This window comes from Salvelinus alpinus, chromosome 23 (genome assembly GCF_045679555.1).
Source record: "Salvelinus alpinus chromosome 23, SLU_Salpinus.1, whole genome shotgun sequence".
Classification (NCBI taxonomy): domain Eukaryota; kingdom Metazoa; phylum Chordata; class Actinopteri; order Salmoniformes; family Salmonidae; genus Salvelinus; species Salvelinus alpinus.
In genome coordinates, this window is record NC_092108.1 from 42230821 (window position 1) to 42252582 (window position 21762).

General features: G+C 41.9%; 28 non-coding genes across 28 annotated transcripts; all 28 read left to right on the forward strand.

The window, feature by feature from the left end:
- The first annotated feature begins 756 nt into the window (after window positions 1–756).
- Window positions 757–838, forward strand: trnas-cga (transfer RNA serine (anticodon CGA)). Its single transcript has one exon. It is a non-coding gene; the product is annotated as a tRNA-Ser (tRNA).
- Window positions 839–1051: 213 nt separating this feature from the next.
- On the forward strand, window positions 1052–1133 carry trnas-uga (transfer RNA serine (anticodon UGA)). The gene has a single exon. It is a non-coding gene; the product is annotated as a tRNA-Ser (tRNA).
- A 1124-nt stretch (window positions 1134–2257) lies between these two features.
- On the forward strand, window positions 2258–2339 carry trnas-cga (transfer RNA serine (anticodon CGA)). Its single transcript has one exon. It is a non-coding gene; the product is annotated as a tRNA-Ser (tRNA).
- A 213-nt stretch (window positions 2340–2552) lies between these two features.
- Window positions 2553–2634, forward strand: trnas-uga (transfer RNA serine (anticodon UGA)). The gene has a single exon. It is a non-coding gene; the product is annotated as a tRNA-Ser (tRNA).
- Window positions 2635–3758: 1124 nt separating this feature from the next.
- On the forward strand, window positions 3759–3840 carry trnas-cga (transfer RNA serine (anticodon CGA)). Its single transcript has one exon. It is a non-coding gene; the product is annotated as a tRNA-Ser (tRNA).
- A 213-nt stretch (window positions 3841–4053) lies between these two features.
- trnas-uga (transfer RNA serine (anticodon UGA)) lies at window positions 4054–4135 on the forward strand. The gene has a single exon. It is a non-coding gene; the product is annotated as a tRNA-Ser (tRNA).
- A 1124-nt stretch (window positions 4136–5259) lies between these two features.
- trnas-cga (transfer RNA serine (anticodon CGA)) lies at window positions 5260–5341 on the forward strand. Its single transcript has one exon. It is a non-coding gene; the product is annotated as a tRNA-Ser (tRNA).
- A 213-nt stretch (window positions 5342–5554) lies between these two features.
- trnas-uga (transfer RNA serine (anticodon UGA)) lies at window positions 5555–5636 on the forward strand. The gene has a single exon. It is a non-coding gene; the product is annotated as a tRNA-Ser (tRNA).
- Window positions 5637–6760: 1124 nt separating this feature from the next.
- trnas-cga (transfer RNA serine (anticodon CGA)) lies at window positions 6761–6842 on the forward strand. The gene has a single exon. It is a non-coding gene; the product is annotated as a tRNA-Ser (tRNA).
- A 217-nt stretch (window positions 6843–7059) lies between these two features.
- trnas-uga (transfer RNA serine (anticodon UGA)) lies at window positions 7060–7141 on the forward strand. Its single transcript has one exon. It is a non-coding gene; the product is annotated as a tRNA-Ser (tRNA).
- Window positions 7142–8265: 1124 nt separating this feature from the next.
- trnas-cga (transfer RNA serine (anticodon CGA)) lies at window positions 8266–8347 on the forward strand. Its single transcript has one exon. It is a non-coding gene; the product is annotated as a tRNA-Ser (tRNA).
- Window positions 8348–8564: 217 nt separating this feature from the next.
- trnas-uga (transfer RNA serine (anticodon UGA)) lies at window positions 8565–8646 on the forward strand. The gene has a single exon. It is a non-coding gene; the product is annotated as a tRNA-Ser (tRNA).
- A 1124-nt stretch (window positions 8647–9770) lies between these two features.
- Window positions 9771–9852, forward strand: trnas-cga (transfer RNA serine (anticodon CGA)). Its single transcript has one exon. It is a non-coding gene; the product is annotated as a tRNA-Ser (tRNA).
- Window positions 9853–10065: 213 nt separating this feature from the next.
- On the forward strand, window positions 10066–10147 carry trnas-uga (transfer RNA serine (anticodon UGA)). Its single transcript has one exon. It is a non-coding gene; the product is annotated as a tRNA-Ser (tRNA).
- A 1124-nt stretch (window positions 10148–11271) lies between these two features.
- trnas-cga (transfer RNA serine (anticodon CGA)) lies at window positions 11272–11353 on the forward strand. The gene has a single exon. It is a non-coding gene; the product is annotated as a tRNA-Ser (tRNA).
- A 213-nt stretch (window positions 11354–11566) lies between these two features.
- Window positions 11567–11648, forward strand: trnas-uga (transfer RNA serine (anticodon UGA)). The gene has a single exon. It is a non-coding gene; the product is annotated as a tRNA-Ser (tRNA).
- Window positions 11649–12772: 1124 nt separating this feature from the next.
- On the forward strand, window positions 12773–12854 carry trnas-cga (transfer RNA serine (anticodon CGA)). Its single transcript has one exon. It is a non-coding gene; the product is annotated as a tRNA-Ser (tRNA).
- Window positions 12855–13067: 213 nt separating this feature from the next.
- On the forward strand, window positions 13068–13149 carry trnas-uga (transfer RNA serine (anticodon UGA)). The gene has a single exon. It is a non-coding gene; the product is annotated as a tRNA-Ser (tRNA).
- A 1124-nt stretch (window positions 13150–14273) lies between these two features.
- Window positions 14274–14355, forward strand: trnas-cga (transfer RNA serine (anticodon CGA)). Its single transcript has one exon. It is a non-coding gene; the product is annotated as a tRNA-Ser (tRNA).
- A 213-nt stretch (window positions 14356–14568) lies between these two features.
- On the forward strand, window positions 14569–14650 carry trnas-uga (transfer RNA serine (anticodon UGA)). Its single transcript has one exon. It is a non-coding gene; the product is annotated as a tRNA-Ser (tRNA).
- Window positions 14651–15767: 1117 nt separating this feature from the next.
- On the forward strand, window positions 15768–15849 carry trnas-cga (transfer RNA serine (anticodon CGA)). Its single transcript has one exon. It is a non-coding gene; the product is annotated as a tRNA-Ser (tRNA).
- Window positions 15850–16062: 213 nt separating this feature from the next.
- Window positions 16063–16144, forward strand: trnas-uga (transfer RNA serine (anticodon UGA)). The gene has a single exon. It is a non-coding gene; the product is annotated as a tRNA-Ser (tRNA).
- Window positions 16145–17260: 1116 nt separating this feature from the next.
- Window positions 17261–17342, forward strand: trnas-uga (transfer RNA serine (anticodon UGA)). Its single transcript has one exon. It is a non-coding gene; the product is annotated as a tRNA-Ser (tRNA).
- A 1125-nt stretch (window positions 17343–18467) lies between these two features.
- Window positions 18468–18549, forward strand: trnas-cga (transfer RNA serine (anticodon CGA)). The gene has a single exon. It is a non-coding gene; the product is annotated as a tRNA-Ser (tRNA).
- A 213-nt stretch (window positions 18550–18762) lies between these two features.
- trnas-uga (transfer RNA serine (anticodon UGA)) lies at window positions 18763–18844 on the forward strand. The gene has a single exon. It is a non-coding gene; the product is annotated as a tRNA-Ser (tRNA).
- A 1124-nt stretch (window positions 18845–19968) lies between these two features.
- On the forward strand, window positions 19969–20050 carry trnas-cga (transfer RNA serine (anticodon CGA)). The gene has a single exon. It is a non-coding gene; the product is annotated as a tRNA-Ser (tRNA).
- A 213-nt stretch (window positions 20051–20263) lies between these two features.
- trnas-uga (transfer RNA serine (anticodon UGA)) lies at window positions 20264–20345 on the forward strand. The gene has a single exon. It is a non-coding gene; the product is annotated as a tRNA-Ser (tRNA).
- Window positions 20346–21469: 1124 nt separating this feature from the next.
- trnas-cga (transfer RNA serine (anticodon CGA)) lies at window positions 21470–21551 on the forward strand. The gene has a single exon. It is a non-coding gene; the product is annotated as a tRNA-Ser (tRNA).
- The last annotated feature ends 211 nt before the right edge of the window (window positions 21552–21762 follow it).

Here is a 21762-nt window from a genome sequence, read left to right on the forward strand (position 1 = left end):
TCGTGCCATCAAGTTGACCATTTTACACCAATGATGTCTGTTTCCAAATCCCAATCCATTTACTTGCATTCCAACAGCTCCAATGGCCGAGTTCTTTAGACGTTGGACCTGAATTTCAATGGGGTCTCCCCACCCATGTTCTTACCTTGCTCGAAGCGTATAGTCCACTTCTGCTTTCTCCTCATCACTTTCCTTAGATTCCTACTGCTGCGATGGCCAAGTGGTTTAAGCATTGGAAATGAAATCCAATGTGTGCTCCCTGTACTGTTTTCAACTGTGCGATGGTAAAGTTGACTTTTAATAATTGGAACTATCTCCTCTGAATTTAAATTGTACTTCCTTTATGGGCTCGTCCAACGATTGAAGTGCTCAGAAAATAGCTTATTTTACTTTGCTTGAAAAATATTTAAATTAGGCAGTTGAATTTGGATACTTTTGTCCTTGTGTGATAATCCTCAGCAAGCTTTGATTGCCGAGTGGTTAAAGCGTTGTACTCGAAAGCCAATGGGTTCTCCCAGCGCAGGTTTGAACCCTGCGCGCAGCTCTTTGACGATCCAGTCGTTATTTGTAACATGTCATTGGGCACTTGATATGGATAATGCGTGGACATGTCCTTTGATTCAAGTGCTCAGAATTAATCTTCCATAATAAACATTTCAAGTAGGCTCTTCAGTAGCGATAATCTGGTCTTTTTAGAGGAAAAAGTGGTCAGAACGAGATAGCGGACTGGTTAAGGCGTTGTAGGTAACAGAAGTAGCTGTGATGGCCGAGAGGTTAAGGTGTTGGACTCGAAATCCAATGGGGTCTCCCCGCGCAGGTTCGAACCCTGCTCACAGCTCTTTGACTAACCAGTCTTTATTTGCAACATGTCATTGGGGACTTGATATGGATAATGTCCTTAAACGGTGTACTTGTCCTTTGAATCAAGTGCTCAGAATATATCTGCCTTGACAAACAGTTCAATTAGGCTCTTCAGTAGATATTCTTTACAGAAGTGAAATGGATAGAATAAGATAGCCGACTGGTTAAGGCCTGGTTTTTAACATAGCAAGCTGCGATGGCCGAGTGGTTAAGGCGTTGGACTTGAAATCCAATGGGGTCTCCCCGCGCAGGTTCGAACCCTGCTCACAGCGCTATGGCAAACCAGCCTTTTTTTTAACATATACTTGGTGACTTGATATGGATAATGTCCTTAATACATGGAATTGTCCAATGATTCAGGTGCTCAGAATATATCTGCCTTGACAAACAGTTCAAATAGGCTCTTCAGTACAGATACTGTTGTTTGTGTTAGATTTACGATGGAAATACTGAGAGCCAGGTGGTTAAGTCCTCAGACTTGAAACCCAATTGGGTCTCCCTGCTCTTTTTTAAATCTTATTCTCAGTGAATAGTCCACTTGTACTTTCTCTGGACATAGTTTTTTGATTTGCACATTAAACTTCCAAACTTCACAGCTTTGGAAAGGACCGAGGTTACTTGGCGCAAAAAGATCAATATGTCGTGCCATCAAGTTGACCATTTTACACCAATGATGTCTGTTTCCAAATCCCAATCCATTTACTTGCATTCCAACAGCTCCAATGGCCGAGTTCTTTAGACGTTGGACCTGAATTTCAATGGGGTCTCCCCACCCATGTTCTTACCTTGCTCGAAGCGTATAGTCCACTTCTGCTTTCTCCTCATCACTTTCCTTAGATTCCTACTGCTGCGATGGCCAAGTGGTTTAAGCATTGGAAATGAAATCCAATGTGTGCTCCCTGTACTGTTTTCAACTGTGCGATGGTAAAGTTGACTTTTAATAATTGGAACTATCTCCTCTGAATTTAAATTGTACTTCCTTTATGGGCTCGTCCAACGATTGAAGTGCTCAGAAAATAGCTTATTTTACTTTGCTTGAAAAATATTTAAATTAGGCAGTTGAATTTGGATACTTTTGTCCTTGTGTGATAATCCTCAGCAAGCTTTGATTGCCGAGTGGTTAAAGCGTTGTACTCGAAAGCCAATGGGTTCTCCCAGCGCAGGTTTGAACCCTGCGCGCAGCTCTTTGACGATCCAGTCGTTATTTGTAACATGTCATTGGGCACTTGATATGGATAATGCGTGGACATGTCCTTTGATTCAAGTGCTCAGAATTAATCTTCCATAATAAACATTTCAAGTAGGCTCTTCAGTAGCGATAATCTGGTCTTTTTAGAGGAAAAAGTGGTCAGAACGAGATAGCGGACTGGTTAAGGCGTTGTAGGTAACAGAAGTAGCTGTGATGGCCGAGAGGTTAAGGTGTTGGACTCGAAATCCAATGGGGTCTCCCCGCGCAGGTTCGAACCCTGCTCACAGCTCTTTGACTAACCAGTCTTTATTTGCAACATGTCATTGGGGACTTGATATGGATAATGTCCTTAAACGGTGTACTTGTCCTTTGAATCAAGTGCTCAGAATATATCTGCCTTGACAAACAGTTCAATTAGGCTCTTCAGTAGATATTCTTTACAGAAGTGAAATGGATAGAATAAGATAGCCGACTGGTTAAGGCCTGGTTTTTAACATAGCAAGCTGCGATGGCCGAGTGGTTAAGGCGTTGGACTTGAAATCCAATGGGGTCTCCCCGCGCAGGTTCGAACCCTGCTCACAGCGCTATGGCAAACCAGCCTTTTTTTTAACATATACTTGGTGACTTGATATGGATAATGTCCTTAATACATGGAATTGTCCAATGATTCAGGTGCTCAGAATATATCTGCCTTGACAAACAGTTCAAATAGGCTCTTCAGTACAGATACTGTTGTTTGTGTTAGATTTACGATGGAAATACTGAGAGCCAGGTGGTTAAGTCCTCAGACTTGAAACCCAATTGGGTCTCCCTGCTCTTTTTTAAATCTTATTCTCAGTGAATAGTCCACTTGTACTTTCTCTGGACATAGTTTTTTGATTTGCACATTAAACTTCCAAACTTCACAGCTTTGGAAAGGACCGAGGTTACTTGGCGCAAAAAGATCAATATGTCGTGCCATCAAGTTGACCATTTTACACCAATGATGTCTGTTTCCAAATCCCAATCCATTTACTTGCATTCCAACAGCTCCAATGGCCGAGTTCTTTAGACGTTGGACCTGAATTTCAATGGGGTCTCCCCACCCATGTTCTTACCTTGCTCGAAGCGTATAGTCCACTTCTGCTTTCTCCTCATCACTTTCCTTAGATTCCTACTGCTGCGATGGCCAAGTGGTTTAAGCATTGGAAATGAAATCCAATGTGTGCTCCCTGTACTGTTTTCAACTGTGCGATGGTAAAGTTGACTTTTAATAATTGGAACTATCTCCTCTGAATTTAAATTGTACTTCCTTTATGGGCTCGTCCAACGATTGAAGTGCTCAGAAAATAGCTTATTTTACTTTGCTTGAAAAATATTTAAATTAGGCAGTTGAATTTGGATACTTTTGTCCTTGTGTGATAATCCTCAGCAAGCTTTGATTGCCGAGTGGTTAAAGCGTTGTACTCGAAAGCCAATGGGTTCTCCCAGCGCAGGTTTGAACCCTGCGCGCAGCTCTTTGACGATCCAGTCGTTATTTGTAACATGTCATTGGGCACTTGATATGGATAATGCGTGGACATGTCCTTTGATTCAAGTGCTCAGAATTAATCTTCCATAATAAACATTTCAAGTAGGCTCTTCAGTAGCGATAATCTGGTCTTTTTAGAGGAAAAAGTGGTCAGAACGAGATAGCGGACTGGTTAAGGCGTTGTAGGTAACAGAAGTAGCTGTGATGGCCGAGAGGTTAAGGTGTTGGACTCGAAATCCAATGGGGTCTCCCCGCGCAGGTTCGAACCCTGCTCACAGCTCTTTGACTAACCAGTCTTTATTTGCAACATGTCATTGGGGACTTGATATGGATAATGTCCTTAAACGGTGTACTTGTCCTTTGAATCAAGTGCTCAGAATATACCTGCCTTGACAAACAGTTCAATTAGGCTCTTCAGTAGATATTCTTTACAGAAGTGAAATGGATAGAATAAGATAGCCGACTGGTTAAGGCCTGGTTTTTAACATAGCAAGCTGCGATGGCCGAGTGGTTAAGGCGTTGGACTTGAAATCCAATGGGGTCTCCCCGCGCAGGTTCGAACCCTGCTCACAGCGCTATGGCAAACCAGCCTTTTTTTTAACATATACTTGGTGACTTGATATGGATAATGTCCTTAATACATGGAATTGTCCAATGATTCAGGTGCTCAGAATATATCTGCCTTGACAAACAGTTCAAATAGGCTCTTCAGTACAGATACTGTTGTTTGTGTTAGATTTACGATGGAAATACTGAGAGCCAGGTGGTTAAGTCCTCAGACTTGAAACCCAATTGGGTCTCCCTGCTCTTTTTTAAATCTTATTCTCAGTGAATAGTCCACTTGTACTTTCTCTGGACATAGTTTTTTGATTTGCACATTAAACTTCCAAACTTCACAGCTTTGGAAAGGACCGAGGTTACTTGGCGCAAAAAGATCAATATGTCGTGCCATCAAGTTGACCATTTTACACCAATGATGTCTGTTTCCAAATCCCAATCCATTTACTTGCATTCCAACAGCTCCAATGGCCGAGTTCTTTAGACGTTGGACCTGAATTTCAATGGGGTCTCCCCACCCATGTTCTTACCTTGCTCGAAGCGTATAGTCCACTTCTGCTTTCTCCTCATCACTTTCCTTAGATTCCTACTGCTGCGATGGCCAAGTGGTTTAAGCATTGGAAATGAAATCCAATGTGTGCTCCCTGTACTGTTTTCAACTGTGCGATGGTAAAGTTGACTTTTAATAATTGGAACTATCTCCTCTGAATTTAAATTGTACTTCCTTTATGGGCTCGTCCAACGATTGAAGTGCTCAGAAAATAGCTTATTTTACTTTGCTTGAAAAATATTTAAATTAGGCAGTTGAATTTGGATACTTTTGTCCTTGTGTGATAATCCTCAGCAAGCTTTGATTGCCGAGTGGTTAAAGCGTTGTACTCGAAAGCCAATGGGTTCTCCCAGCGCAGGTTTGAACCCTGCGCGCAGCTCTTTGACGATCCAGTCGTTATTTGTAACATGTCATTGGGCACTTGATATGGATAATGCGTGGACATGTCCTTTGATTCAAGTGCTCAGAATTAATCTTCCATAATAAACATTTCAAGTAGGCTCTTCAGTAGCGATAATCTGGTCTTTTTAGAGGAAAAAGTGGTCAGAACGAGATAGCGGACTGGTTAAGGCGTTGTAGGTAACAGAAGTAGCTGTGATGGCCGAGAGGTTAAGGTGTTGGACTCGAAATCCAATGGGGTCTCCCCGCGCAGGTTCGAACCCTGCTCACAGCTCTTTGACTAACCAGTCTTTATTTGCAACATGTCATTGGGGACTTGATATGGATAATGTCCTTAAACGGTGTACTTGTCCTTTGAATCAAGTGCTCAGAATATACCTGCCTTGACAAACAGTTCAATTAGGCTCTTCAGTAGATATTCTTTACAGAAGTGAAATGGATAGAATAAGATAGCCGACTGGTTAAGGCCTGGTTTTTAACATAGCAAGCTGCGATGGCCGAGTGGTTAAGGCGTTGGACTTGAAATCCAATGGGGTCTCCCCGCGCAGGTTCGAACCCTGCTCACAGCGCTATGGCAAACCAGCCTTTTTTTTAACATATACTTGGTGACTTGATATGGATAATGTCCTTAATACATGGAATTGTCCAATGATTCAGGTGCTCAGAATATATCTGCCTTGACAAACAGTTCAAATAGGCTCTTCAGTACAGATACTGTTGTTTGTGTTAGATTTACGATGGAAATACTGAGAGCCAGGTGGTTAAGTCCTCAGACTTGAAACCCAATTGGGTCTCCCTGCTCTTTTTTAAATCTTATTCTCAGTGAATAGTCCACTTGTACTTTCTCTGGACATAGTTTTTTGATTTGCACATTAAACTTCCAAACTTCACAGCTTTGGAAAGGACCGAGGTTACTTGGCGCAAAAAGATCAATATGTCGTGCCATCAAGTTGACCATTTTACACCAATGATGTCTGTTTCCAAATCCCAATCCATTTACTTGCATTCCAACAGCTCCAATGGCCGAGTTCTTTAGACGTTGGACCTGAATTTCAATGGGGTCTCCCCACCCATGTTCTTACCTTGCTCGAAGCGTATAGTCCACTTCTGCTTTCTCCTCATCACTTTCCTTAGATTCCTACTGCTGCGATGGCCAAGTGGTTTAAGCATTGGAAATGAAATCCAATGTGTGCTCCCTGTACTGTTTTCAACTGTGCGATGGTAAAGTTGACTTTTAATAATTGGAACTATCTCCTCTGAATTTAAATTGTACTTCCTTTATGGGCTCGTCCAACGATTGAAGTGCTCAGAAAATAGCTTATTTTACTTTGCTTGAAAAATATTTAAATTAGGCAGTTGAATTTGGATACTTTTGTCCTTGTGTGATAATCCTCAGCGAGCTTTGATTGCCGAGTGGTTAAAGCGTTGTACTCGAAAGCCAATGGGTTCTCCCAGCGCAGGTTTGAACCCTGCGCGCAGCTCTTTGACGATCCAGTCGTTATTTGTAACATGTCATTGGGCACTTGATATGGATAATGCGTGGACATGTCCTTTGATTCAAGTGCTCAGAATTAATCTTCCATAATAAACATTTCAAGTAGGCTCTTCAGTAGCGATAATCTGGTCTTTTTAGAGGAAAAAGTGGTCAGAACGAGATAGCGGACTGGTTAAGGCGTTGTAGGTAACAAAAGTAGCTGTGATGGCCGAGAGGTTAAGGTGTTGGACTCGAAATCCAGTGGGGTCTCCCCGCGCAGGTTCGAACCCTGCTCACAGCGCTTTGACTAACCAGTCTTTATTTGCAACATGTCATTGGGGACTTGATATGGATAATGTCCTTAAACGGTGTACTTGTCCTTTGAATCAAGTGCTCAGAATATATCTGCCTTGACAAACAGTTCAATTAGGCTCTTCAGTAGATATTCTTTACAGAAGTGAAATGGATAGAGTAAGATAGCCGACTGGTTAATTAAGGCCTGGTTTTTAACATAGCAAGCTGCGATGGCTGAGTGGTTAAGGCGTTGGACTTGAAATCCAATGGGGTCTCCCCGCGCAGGTTCCAACCCTGCTCACAGCGCTATGGCAAACCAGCCGTTTTTTTAACATATACTTGGTGACTTGATATGGATAATGTCCTTAATACATGGAATTGTCCAATGATTCAGGTGCTCAGAATATATCTGCCTTGACAAACAGTTCAAATAGGCTCTTCAGTACAGATACTGTTGTTTGTGTTAGATTTACGATGGAAATACTGAGAGCCAGGTGGTTAAGTCCTCAGACTTGAAACCCAATTGGGTCTCCCTGCTCTTTTTTAAATCTTATTCTCAGTGAATAGTCCACTTGTACTTTCTCTGGACATAGTTTTTTGATTTGCACATTAAACTTCCAAACTTCACAGCTTTGGAAAGGACCGAGGTTACTTGGCGCAAAAAGATCAATATGTCGTGCCATCAAGTTGACCATTTTACACCAATGATGTCTGTTTCCAAATCCCAATCCATTTACTTGCATTCCAACAGCTCCAATGGCCGAGTTCTTTAGACGTTGGACCTGAATTTCAATGGGGTCTCCCCACCCATGTTCTTACCTTGCTCGAAGCGTATAGTCCACTTCTGCTTTCTCCTCATCACTTTCCTTAGATTCCTACTGCTGCGATGGCCAAGTGGTTTAAGCATTGGAAATGAAATCCAATGTGTGCTCCCTGTACTGTTTTCAACTGTGCGATGGTAAAGTTGACTTTTAATAATTGGAACTATCTCCTCTGAATTTAAATTGTACTTCCTTTATGGGCTCGTCCAACGATTGAAGTGCTCAGAAAATAGCTTATTTTACTTTGCTTGAAAAATATTTAAATTAGGCAGTTGAATTTGGATACTTTTGTCCTTGTGTGATAATCCTCAGCGAGCTTTGATTGCCGAGTGGTTAAAGCGTTGTACTCGAAAGCCAATGGGTTCTCCCAGCGCAGGTTTGAACCCTGCGCGCAGCTCTTTGACGATCCAGTCGTTATTTGTAACATGTCATTGGGCACTTGATATGGATAATGCGTGGACATGTCCTTTGATTCAAGTGCTCAGAATTAATCTTCCATAATAAACATTTCAAGTAGGCTCTTCAGTAGCGATAATCTGGTCTTTTTAGAGGAAAAAGTGGTCAGAACGAGATAGCGGACTGGTTAAGGCGTTGTAGGTAACAAAAGTAGCTGTGATGGCCGAGAGGTTAAGGTGTTGGACTCGAAATCCAGTGGGGTCTCCCCGCGCAGGTTCGAACCCTGCTCACAGCGCTTTGACTAACCAGTCTTTATTTGCAACATGTCATTGGGGACTTGATATGGATAATGTCCTTAAACGGTGTACTTGTCCTTTGAATCAAGTGCTCAGAATATATCTGCCTTGACAAACAGTTCAATTAGGCTCTTCAGTAGATATTCTTTACAGAAGTGAAATGGATAGAGTAAGATAGCCGACTGGTTAATTAAGGCCTGGTTTTTAACATAGCAAGCTGCGATGGCTGAGTGGTTAAGGCGTTGGACTTGAAATCCAATGGGGTCTCCCCGCGCAGGTTCCAACCCTGCTCACAGCGCTATGGCAAACCAGCCGTTTTTTTAACATATACTTGGTGACTTGATATGGATAATGTCCTTAATACATGGAATTGTCCAATGATTCAGGTGCTCAGAATATATCTGCCTTGACAAACAGTTCAAATAGGCTCTTCAGTACAGATACTGTTGTTTGTGTTAGATTTACGATGGAAATACTGAGAGCCAGGTGGTTAAGTCCTCAGACTTGAAACCCAATTGGGTCTCCCTGCTCTTTTTTAAATCTTATTCTCAGTGAATAGTCCACTTGTACTTTCTCTGGACATAGTTTTTTGATTTGCACATTAAACTTCCAAACTTCACAGCTTTGGAAAGGACCGAGGTTACTTGGCGCAAAAAGATCAATATGTCGTGCCATCAAGTTGACCATTTTACACCAATGATGTCTGTTTCCAAATCCCAATCCATTTACTTGCATTCCAACAGCTCCAATGGCCGAGTTCTTTAGACGTTGGACCTGAATTTCAATGGGGTCTCCCCACCCATGTTCTTACCTTGCTCGAAGCGTATAGTCCACTTCTGCTTTCTCCTCATCACTTTCCTTAGATTCCTACTGCTGCGATGGCCAAGTGGTTTAAGCATTGGAAATGAAATCCAATGTGTGCTCCCTGTACTGTTTTCAACTGTGCGATGGTAAAGTTGACTTTTAATAATTGGAACTATCTCCTCTGAATTTAAATTGTACTTCCTTTATGGGCTCGTCCAACGATTGAAGTGCTCAGAAAATAGCTTATTTTACTTTGCTTGAAAAATATTTAAATTAGGCAGTTGAATTTGGATACTTTTGTCCTTGTGTGATAATCCTCAGCAAGCTTTGATTGCCGAGTGGTTAAAGCGTTGTACTCGAAAGCCAATGGGTTCTCCCAGCGCAGGTTTGAACCCTGCGCGCAGCTCTTTGACGATCCAGTCGTTATTTGTAACATGTCATTGGGCACTTGATATGGATAATGCGTGGACATGTCCTTTGATTCAAGTGCTCAGAATTAATCTTCCATAATAAACATTTCAAGTAGGCTCTTCAGTAGCGATAATCTGGTCTTTTTAGAGGAAAAAGTGGTCAGAACGAGATAGCGGACTGGTTAAGGCGTTGTAGGTAACAAAAGTAGCTGTGATGGCCGAGAGGTTAAGGTGTTGGACTCGAAATCCAATGGGGTCTCCCCGCGCAGGTTCGAACCCTGCTCACAGCGCTTTGACTAACCAGTCTTTATTTGCAACATGTCATTGGGGACTTGATATGGATAATGTCCTTAAACGGTGTACTTGTCCTTTGAATCAAGTGCTCAGAATATATCTGCCTTGACAAACAGTTCAATTAGGCTCTTCAGTAGATATTCTTTACAGAAGTGAAATGGATAGAGTAAGATAGCCGACTGGTTAAGGCCTGGTTTTTAACATAGCAAGCTGCGATGGCTGAGTGGTTAAGGCGTTGGACTTGAAATCCAATGGGGTCTCCCCGCGCAGGTTCCAACCCTGCTCACAGCGCTATGGCAAACCAGCCTTTTTTTTAACATATACTTGGTGACTTGATATGGATAATGTCCTTAATACATGGAATTGTCCAATGATTCAGGTGCTCAGAATATATCTGCCTTGACAAACAGTTCAAATAGGCTCTTCAGTACAGATACTGTTGTTTGTGTTAGATTTACGATGGAAATACTGAGAGCCAGGTGGTTAAGTCCTCAGACTTGAAACCCAATTGGGTCTCCCTGCTCTTTTTTAAATCTTATTCTCAGTGAATAGTCCACTTGTACTTTCTCTGGACATAGTTTTTTGATTTGCACATTAAACTTCCAAACTTCACAGCTTTGGAAAGGACCGAGGTTACTTGGCGCAAAAAGATCAATATGTCGTGCCATCAAGTTGACCATTTTACACCAATGATGTCTGTTTCCAAATCCCAATCCATTTACTTGCATTCCAACAGCTCCAATGGCCGAGTTCTTTAGACGTTGGACCTGAATTTCAATGGGGTCTCCCCACCCATGTTCTTACCTTGCTCGAAGCGTATAGTCCACTTCTGCTTTCTCCTCATCACTTTCCTTCGATTCCTACTGCTGCGATGGCCAAGTGGTTTAAGCATTGGAAATGAAATCCAATGTGTGCTCCCTGTACTGTTTTCAACTGTGCGATGGTAAAGTTGACTTTTAATAATTGGAACTATCTCCTCTGAATTTAAATTGTACTTCCTTTATGGGCTCGTCCAACGATTGAAGTGCTCAGAAAATAGCTTATTTTACTTTGCTTGAAAAATATTTAAATTAGGCAGTTGAATTTGGATACTTTTGTCCTTGTGTGATAATCCTCAGCAAGCTTTGATTGCCGAGTGGTTAAAGCGTTGTACTCGAAAGCCAATGGGTTCTCCCAGCGCAGGTTTGAACCCTGCGCGCAGCTCTTTGACGATCCAGTCGTTATTTGTAACATGTCATTGGGCACTTGATATGGATAATGCGTGGACATGTCCTTTGATTCAAGTGCTCAGAATTAATCTTCCATAATAAACATTTCAAGTAGGCTCTTCAGTAGCGATAATCTGGTCTTTTTAGAGGAAAAAGTGGTCAGAACGAGATAGCGGACTGGTTAAGGCGTTGTAGGTAACAGAAGTAGCTGTGATGGCTGAGAGGTTAAGGTGTTGGACTCGAAATCCAATGGGGTCTCCCCGCGCAGGTTCGAACCCTGCTCACAGCGCTTTGACTAACCAGTCTTTATTTGCAACATGTCATTGGGGACTTGATATGGATAATGTCCTTAAACGGTGTACTTGTCCTTTGAATCAAGTGCTCAGAATATATCTGCCTTGACAAACAGTTCAATTAGGCTCTTCAGTAGATATTCTTTACAGAAGTGAAATGGATAGAATAAGATAGCCGACTGGTTAAGGCCTGGTTTTTAACATAGCAAGCTGCGATGGCCGAGTGGTTAAGGTGTTGGACTTGAAATCCAATGGGGTCTCCCCGCGCAGGTTCGAACCCTGCTCACAGCGCTATGGCAAACCAGTCTTTTTTTTAACATATACTTGGTGACTTGATATGGATAATGTCCTTAATACATGGAATTGTCCAATGATTCAGGTGCTCAGAATATATCTGCCTTGACAAACAGTTCAAATAGGCTCTTCAGTACAGATACTGTTGTTTGTGTTAGATTTACGATGGAAATACTGAGAGCCAGGTGGTTAAGTCCTCAGACTTGAAACCCAATTGGGTCTCCCTGCTCTTTTTTAAATCTTATTCTCAGTGAATAGTCCACTTGTACTTTCTCTGGACATAGTTTTTTGATTTGCACATTAAACTTCCAAACTTCACAGCTTTGGAAAGGACCGAGGTTACTTGGCGCAAAAAGATCAATATGTCGTGCCATCAAGTTGACCATTTTACACCAATGATGTCTGTTTCCAAATCCCAATCCATTTACTTGCATTCCAACAGCTCCAATGGCCGAGTTCTTTAGACGTTGGACCTGAATTTCAATGGGGTCTCCCCACCCATGTTCTTACCTTGCTCGAAGCGTATAGTCCACTTCTGCTTTCTCCTCATCACTTTCCTTAGATTCCTACTGCTGCGATGGCCAAGTGGTTTAAGCATTGGAAATGAAATCCAATGTGTGCTCCCTGTACTGTTTTCAACTGTGCGATGGTGAAGTTGACTTTTAATAATTGGAACTATCTCCTCTGAATTTAAATTGTACTTCCTTTATGGGCTCGTCCAACGATTGAAGTGCTCAGAAAATAGCTTATTTTACTTTGCTTGAAAAATATTTAAATTAGGCAGTTGAATTTGGATACTTTTGTCCTTGTGTGATAATCCTCAGCAAGCTTTGATTGCCGAGTGGTTAAAGCGTTGTACTCGAAAGCCAATGGGTTCTCCCAGCGCAGGTTTGAACCCTGCGCGCAGCTCTTTGACGATCCAGTCGTTATTTGTAACATGTCATTGGGCACTTGATATGGATAATGCGTGGACATGTCCTTTGATTCAAGTGCTCAGAATTAATCTTCCATAATAAACATTTCAAGTAGGCTCTTCAGTAGCGATAATCTGGTCTTTTTAGAGGAAAAAGTGGTCAGAACGAGATAGCGGACTGGTTAAGGCGTTGTAGTGAACAGAAGTAGCTGTGATGGCCGAGAGGTTAAGGTGTTGGGCTCGAAATCCAATGGGGTCTCCCCGCGCAGGTTCGAACCCTGCTCACAGCGCTTTGACTAACCAGTCTTTATTTGCAACATGTCATTGGGGACTTGATATGGATAATGTCCTTAAACGGTGTACTTGTCCTTTGAATCAAGTGCTCAGAATATATCTGCCTTGACAAACAGTTCAATTAGGCTCTTCAGTAGATAGTCTTTAAAGAAGTGAAATGGACAGAATAAGATAGCCGACTGGTTAAGGCCTGGTTTTTAACATAGCAAGCTGCGATGGCCGAGTGGTTAAGGCGTTGGACTTGAAATCCAATGGGGTCTCCCCGCGCAGGTTCGAACCCTGCTCACAGCGCTATGGCAAACCAGTCTTTTTTTTAACATATACTTGGTGACTTGATATGGATAATGTCCTTAATACATGGAATTGTCCAATGATTCAGGTGCTCAGAATATATCTGCCTTGACAAACAGTTCAAATAGGCTCTTCAGTACAGATACTGTTGTTTGTGTTAGATTTACGATGGAAATACTGAGAGCCAGGTGGTTAAGTCCTCAGACTTGAAACCCAATTGGGTCTCCCTGCTCTTTTTTAAATCTTATTCTCAGTGAATAGTCCACTTGTACTTTCTCTGGACATAGTTTTTTGATTTGCACATTAAACTTCCAAACTTCACAGCTTTGGAAAGGACCGAGGTTACTTGGCGCAAAAAGATCAATATGTCGTGCCATCAAGTTGACCATTTTACACCAATGATGTCTGTTTCCAAATCCCAATCCATTTACTTGCATTCCAACAGCTCCAATGGCCGAGTTCTTTAGACGTTGGACCTGAATTTCAATGGGGTCTCCCCACCCATGTTCTTACCTTGCTCGAAGCGTATAGTCCACTTCTGCTTTCTCCTCATCACTTTCCTTAGATTCATACTGCTGCGATGGCCAAGTGGTTTAAGCATTGGAAATGAAATCCAATGTGTGCTCCCTGTACTGTTTTCAACTGTGCGATGGTAAAGTTGACTTTTAATAATTGGAACTATCTCCTCTGAATTTAAATTGTACTTCCTTTATGGGCTCGTCCAACGATTGAAGTGCTCAGAAAATAGCTTATTTTACTTTGCTCGAAAAATATTTAAATTAGGCAGTTGAATTTGGATACTTTTGTCCTTGTGTGATAATCCTCAGCAAGCTTTGAATGCCGAGTGGTTAAAGCGTTTGACTCGAAAGCCAATGGGTTCTCCCAGCGAAGGTTTGAACCCTGCGCGCAGCTCTTTGACGATCCAGTCGTTATTTGTAACATGTCATTTGGCACTTGATATGGATAATGCGTGGACATGTCCTTTGATTCAAGTGCTCAGAATTAATCTTCCATAATAAACATTTCAAGTAGGCTCTTCAGTAGCGATAATCTGGTCTTTTTAGAGGAAAAAATGGTCAGAACGAGATAGCGGACTGGTTAAGGCGTTGTAGGTAACAGAAGTAGCTGTGATGGCCGATAGGTTAAGGCGTTGGACTCGAAATCCAATGGGGTCTCCCCGCGCAGGTTCGAACCCTCCTCACAGCGTTTTGACTAACCAGTCTTTATTTGCAACATGTCATTGGGGACTTGATATGGATAATGTCCTTAAACGGTGTACTTGTCCTTTGAATCAAGTGCTCAGAATATATCTGCCTTGACAAACAGTTCAATTAGGCTCTTCAGTAGATAGTCTTTACAGAAGTGAAATGGACAGAATAAGATAGCCGACTGGTTAAGGCCTGATTTTTAACATAGCAAGCTGCGATGGCCGAGTGGTTAAGGCGTTCGACTTGAAATCCAATGGGGTCTCCCCGCGCAGGTTCGAACCCTGCTCACAGCGCTATGGCAAACCGGTCTTAATTTTTAACATATACTTGATATGGATAATGTCCTTAATACATGGAATTGTCCAATGATTCAGGTGCTCAGAATATATCTGCCTTGACAAACAGTTCAAATAGGCTCTTCAGTACAGATACTGTTGTTTGTGTTAGATTTACGATGGAAATACTGAGAGCCAGGTGGTTAAGTCCTCAGACTTGAAACCCAATTGGGTCTCCTTGCTCTTTTTTAAATCTTATTCTCAGTGAATAGTCCACTTGTACTTTCTCTGGACATAGTTTTTTGATTTGCACATTAAACTTCCAAACTTCACAGCTTTGGAAAGGACCGGGGTTACTTGGCGCAAAAAGATCAATATGTCGTGCCATCAAGTTGACCATTTTACACCAATGATGTCTGTTTCCAAATCCCAATCCATTTACTTGCATTCCAACAGCTCCAATGGCCGAGTTCTTTAGACGTTGGACCTGAATTTCAATGGGGTCTCCCCACCCATGTTCTTACCTTGCTCGAAGCGTATAGCCCACTTCTGCTTTCTCCTCATCACTTTCCTAAGATTCCTACTGCTGCGATGGCCAAGTGGTTTAAGCATTGGAAATGAAATCCAATGTGTGCTCCCTGTACTGTTTTCAACTGTGCGATGGTAAAGTTGACTTTTAATAATTGGAACTATCTCCTCTGAATTTAAATTGTACTTCCTTTATGGGCTCGTCCAACGATTGAAGTGCTCAGAAAATAGCTTATTTTACTTTGCTCGAAAAATATTTAAATTAGGCAGTTGAATTTGGATACTTTTGTCCTTGTGTGATAATCCTCAGCAAGCTTTGAATGCCGAGTGGTTAAAGCGTTGGACTCGAAAGCCAATGGGTTCTCCCAGCGAAGGTTTGAACCCTGCGCGCAGCTCTTTGACGATCCAGTCGTTATTTGTAACATGTCATTTGGCACTTGATATGGATAATGCGTGGACATGTCCTTTGATTCAAGTGCTCAGAATTAATCTTCCATAATAAACATTTCAAGTAGGCTCTTCAGTAGCGATAATCTGGTCTTTTTAGAGGAAAAAATGGTCAGAACGAGATAGCGGACTGGTTAAGGCGTTGTAGGTAACAGAAGTAGCTGTGATGGCCGATAGGTTAAGGTGTTGGACTCGAAATCCAATGGGGTCTCCCCGCGCAGGTTCGAACCCTGTTCACAGCGCTTTGACTAACCAGTCTTTATTTGCAACATGTCATTGGGGACTTGATATGGATAATGTCCTTAAACGGTGTACTTGTCCTTTGAATCAAGTGCTCAGAATATATCTGCCTTGACAAACAGTTAAATTAGGCTCTTCAGTAGATAGTCTTTAAAGAAGTGAAATGGACAGAATAAGATAGCCGACTGGTTAAGGCCTGGTTTTTAACATAGCAAGCTGCGATGGCTGAGTGGTTAAGGCGTTGGACTTGAAATCCAATGGGGTCTCCCCGCGCAGGTTCGAACCCTGCTCACAGCGCTATGGCAAACCAGTCTATTTTTTAACATATACTTGGTGACTTGATATGGATAATGTCCTTAATACATGGAATTGTCCAATGATTCAGGTGCTCAGAATATATCTACCTTGACAAACAGTTCAAATAGGCTCTTCAGTACAGATACTGTTGTTTGTGTTAGATTTACGATGGAAATACTGAGAGCCAGGTGGTTAAGTCCTCAGACTTGAAACCCAATTGGGTCTCCCTGCTCTTTTTTAAATCTTATTCTCAGTGAATAGTCCACTTGTACTTTCTCTGGACATAGTTTTTTGATTTGCACATTAAACTTCCAAACTTCACAGCTTTGGAAAGGACCGAGGTTACTTGGCGCAAAAAGATCAATATGTCGTGCCATCAAGTTGACCATTTTACACCAATGATGTCTGTTTCCAAATCCCAATCCATTTACTTGCATTCCAACAGCTCCAATGGCCGAGTTCTTTAGACGTTGGACCTGAATTTCAATGGGGTCTCCCCACCCATGTTCTTACCTTGCTCGAAGCGTATAGTCCACTTCTGCTTTCTCCTCATCACTTTCCTTAGATTCCTACTGCTGCGATGGCCAAGTGGTTTAAGCATTGGAAATGAAATCCAATGTGTGCTCCCTGTACTGTTTTCAACTGTGCGATGGTAAAGTTGACTTTTAATAATTGGAACTATCTCCTCTGAATTTAAATTGTACTTCCTTTATGGGCTCGTCCAACGATTGAAGTGCTCAGAAAATAGCTTATTTTACTTTGCTTGAAAAATATTTAAATTAGGCAGTTGAATTTGGATACTTTTGTCCTTGTGTGATAATCCTCAGCAAGCTTTGAATGCCGAGTGGTTAAAGCGTTTGACTCGAAAGCCAATGGGTTCTCCCAGCGAAGGTTTGAACCCTGCGCGCAGCTCTTTGACGATCCAGTCGTTATTTGTAACATGTCATTTGGCACTTGATATGGATAATGCGTGGACATGTCCTTTGATTCAAGTGCTCAGAATATATCTGCCTTGACAAACAGTTCAATTAGGCTCTTCAGTAGATACTCTTTACAGAAGTGAAATGGACAGAATAAGATAGCCGACTGGTTAAGGCCAGGTTTTTAACATAGCAAGCTGCGATGGCCGAGTGGTTAAGGCGTTCGACTTGAAATCCAATGGGGTCTCCCCGCGCAGGTTCGAACCCTGCTCACAGCGCTATGGCAAACCGGTCTTAATTTTTAACATATACTTGGTGACTTGATATGGATAATGTCCTTAATACATGGAATTGTCCAATGATTCAGGTGCTCAGAATATATCTGCCTTGACAAACAGTTCAAATAGGCTCTTCAGTACAGATACTGTTGTTTGTGTTAGATTTACGATGGAAATACTGAGAGCCAGGTGGTTAAGTCCTCAGACTTGAAACCCAATTGGGTCTCCCTGCTCTTTTTTAAATCTTATTCTCAGTGAATAGTCCACTTGTACTTTCTCTGGACATAGTTTTTTGATTTGCACATTAAACTTCCAAACTTCACAGCTTTGGAAAGGACCGGGGTTACTTGGCGCAAAAAGATCAATATGTCGTGCCATCAAGTTGACCATTTTACACCAATGATGTCTGTTTCCAAATCCCAATCCATTTACTTGCATTCCAACAGCTCCAATGGCCGAGTTCTTTAGACGTTGGACCTGAATTTCAATGGGGTCTCCCCACCCATGTTCTTACCTTGCTCGAAGCGTATAGCCCACTTCTGCTTTCTCCTCATCACTTTCCTTAGATTCCTACTGCTGCGATGGCCAAGTGGTTTAAGCATTGGAAATGAAATCCAATGTGTGCTCCCTGTACTGTTTTCAACTGTGCGATGGTAAAGTTGACTTTTAATAATTGGAACTATCTCCTCTGAATTTAAATTGTACTTCCTTTATGGGCTCGTCCAACGATTGAAGTGCTCAGAAAATAGCTTATTTTACTTTGCTCGAAAAATATTTAAATTAGGCAGTTGAATTTGGATACTTTTGTCCTTGTGTGATAATCCTCAGCAAGCTTTGAATGCCGAGTGGTTAAAGCGTTGGACTCGAAAGCCAATGGGTTCTCCCAGCGAAGGTTTGAACCCTGCGCGCAGCTCTTTGACGATCCAGTCGTTATTTGTAACATGTCATTTGGCACTTGATATGGATAATGCGTGGACATGTCCTTTGATTCAAGTGCTCAGAATTAATCTTCCATAATAAACATTTCAAGTAGGCTCTTCAGTAGCGATAATCTGGTCTTTTTAGAGGAAAAAATGGTCAGAACGAGATAGCGGACTGGTTAAGGCGTTGTAGGTAACAGAAGTAGCTGTGATGGCCGATAGGTTAAGGTGTTGGACTCGAAATCCAATGGGGTCTCCCCGCGCAGGTTCGAACCCTGTTCACAGCGCTTTGACTAACCAGTCTTTATTTGCAACATGTCATTGGGGACTTGATATGGATAATGTCCTTAAACGGTGTACTTGTCCTTTGAATCAAGTGCTCAGAATATATCTGCCTTGACAAACAGTTCAATTAGGCTCTTCAGTAGATAGTCTTTAAAGAAGTGAAATGGACAGAATAAGATAGCCGACTGGTTAAGGCCTGGTTTTTAACATAGCAAGCTGCGATGGCCGAGTGGTTAAGGCGTTGGACTTGAAATCCAATGGGGTCTCCCCGCGCAGGTTCGAACCCTGCTCACAGCGCTATGGCAAACCAGTCTTTTTTTTAACATATACTTGGTGACTTGATATGGATAATGTCCTTAATACATGGAATTGTCCAATGATTCAGGTGCTCAGAATATATCTGCCTTGACAAACAGTTCAAATAGGCTCTTCAGTACAGATACTGTTGTTTGTGTTAGATTTACGATGGAAATACTGAGAGCCAGGTGGTTAAGTCCTCAGACTTGAAACCCAATTGGGTCTCCCTGCTCTTTTTTAAATCTTATTCTCAGTGAATAGTCCACTTGTACTTTCTCTGGACATAGTTTTTTGATTTGCACATTAAACTTCCAAACTTCACAGCTTTGGAAAGGACCGAGGTTACTTGGCGCAAAAAGATCAATATGTCGTGCCATCAAGTTGACCATTTTACACCAATGATGTCTGTTTCCAAATCCCAATCCATTTACTTGCATTCCAACAGCTCCAATGGCCGAGTTCTTTAGACGTTGGACCTGAATTTCAATGGGGTCTCCCCACCCATGTTCTTACCTTGCTCGAAGCGTATAGTCCACTTCTGCTTTCTCCTCATCACTTTCCTTAGATTCCTACTGCTGCGATGGCCAAGTGGTTTAAGCATTGGAAATGAAATCCAATGTGTGCTCCCTGTACTGTTTTCAACTGTGCGATGGTAAAGTTGACTTTTAATAATTGGAACTATCTCCTCTGAATTTAAATTGTACTTCCTTTATGGGCTCGTCCAACGATTGAAGTGCTCAGAAAATAGCTTATTTTACTTTGCTTGAAAAATATTTAAATTAGGCAGTTGAATTTGGATACTTTTGTCCTTGTGTGATAATCCTCAGCAAGCTTTGAATGCCGAGTGGTTAAAGCGTTTGACTCGAAAGCCAATGGGTTCTCCCAGCGAAGGTTTGAACCCTGCGCGCAGCTCTTTGACGATCCAGTCGTTATTTGTAACATGTCATTTGGCACTTGATATGGATAATGCGTGGACATGTCCTTTGATTCAAGTGCGCAGAATTAATCTTCCATAATAAACATTTCAAGTAGGCTCTTCAGTAGCGATAATCTGGTATTTTTAGAGGAAAAAATGGTCAGAACGAGATAGCGGACTGGTTAAGGCGTTGTAGGTAACAGAAGTAGCTGTGATGGCCGATAGGTTAAGGCGTTGGACTCGAAATCCAATGGGGTCTCCCCGCGCAGGTTCGAACCCTCCTCACAGCGCTTTGACTAACCAGTCTTTATTTGCAACATGTCATTGGGGACTTGATATGGATAATGTCCTTAATACATGGAATTGTCCAATGATTCAGGTGCTCAGAATATATCTGCCTTGACAAACAGTTCAATTAGGCTCTTCAGTAGATAGTCTTTACAGAAGTGAAATGGACAGAATAAGATAGCCGACTGGTTAAGGCCTGGTTTTTAACATAGCAAGCTGCGATGGCCGATTGGTTAAGGCGTTGGACTTGAAATCCAATGGGGTCTCCCCGCGCAGGTTCGAACCCTGCTCACAGCGCTATGGCAAACCAGTCTTTTTTTTAACATATACTTGGTGACTTGATATGGATAATGTCCTTAATACATGGAATTGTCCAATGATTCAGGTGCTCAGAATATATCTGCCTTGACAAACAGTTCAAATAGGCTCTTCAGTACAGATACTGTTGTTTGTGTTAGATTTACGATGGAAATACTGAGAGCCAGGTGGTTAAGTCCTCAGACTTGAAACCCAATTGGGTCTCCCTGCTCTTTTTTAAATCTTATTCTCAGTGAATAGTCCACTTGTACTTTCTCTGGACATAGTTTTTTGATTTGCACATTAAACTTCCAAACTTCACAGCTTTGGAAAGGACCGAGGTTACTTGGCGCAAAAAGATCAATATGTCGTGCCATCAAGTTGACCATTTTACACCAATGATGTCTGTTTCCAAATCCCAATCCATTTACTTGCATTCCAACAGCTCCAATGGCCGAGTTCTTTAGACGTTGGACCTGAATTTCAATGGGGTCTCCCCACCCATGTTCTTACCTTGCTCGAAGCGTATAGTCCACTTCTGCTTTCTCCTCATCACTTTCCTTAGATTCCTACTGCTGCGATGGCCAAGTGGTTTAAGCATTGGAAATGAAATCCAATGTGTGCTCCCTGTACTGTTTTCAACTGTGCGATGGTAAAGTTGACTTTTAATAATTGGAACTATCTCCTCTGAATTTAAATTGTACTTCCTTTATGGGCTCGTCCAACGATTGAAGTGCTCAGAAAATAGCTTATTTTACTTTGCTTGAAAAATATTTAAATTAGGCAGTTGAATTTGGATACTTTTGTCCTTGTGTGATAATCCTCAGCAAGCTTTGATTGCCGAGTGGTTAAAGCGTTGTACTCGAAAGCCAATGGGTTCTCCCAGCGCAGGTTTGAACCCTGCGCGCAGCTCTTTGACGATCCAGTCGTTATTTGTAACATGTCATTGGGCACTTGATATGGATAATGCGTGGACATGTCCTTTGATTCAAGTGCTCAGAATTAATCTTCCATAATAAACATTTCAAGTAGGCTCTTCAGTAGCGATAATCTGGTCTTTTTAGAGCAAAAAGTGGTCAGAACGAGATAGCGGACTGGTTAAAGCGTTGTAGGTAACAGAAGTAGCTGTGATGGCCGAGAGGTTAAGGTGTTGGACTCGAAATCCAATGGGGTCTCACCGCGCAGGTTCGAACCCTGCTCACAGCGCTTTGACTAACCAGTCTTTATTTGCAACATGTCATTGGGGACTTGATATGGATAATGTCCTTAAACGGTGTACTTGTCCTTTGAATCAAGTGCTCAGAATATATCTGCCTTGACAAACAGTTCAATTAGGCTCTTCAGTAGATAGTCTTTACAGAAGTGAAATGGACAGAATAAGATAGCCGACTGGTTAAGGCCTGGTTTTTAACATAGC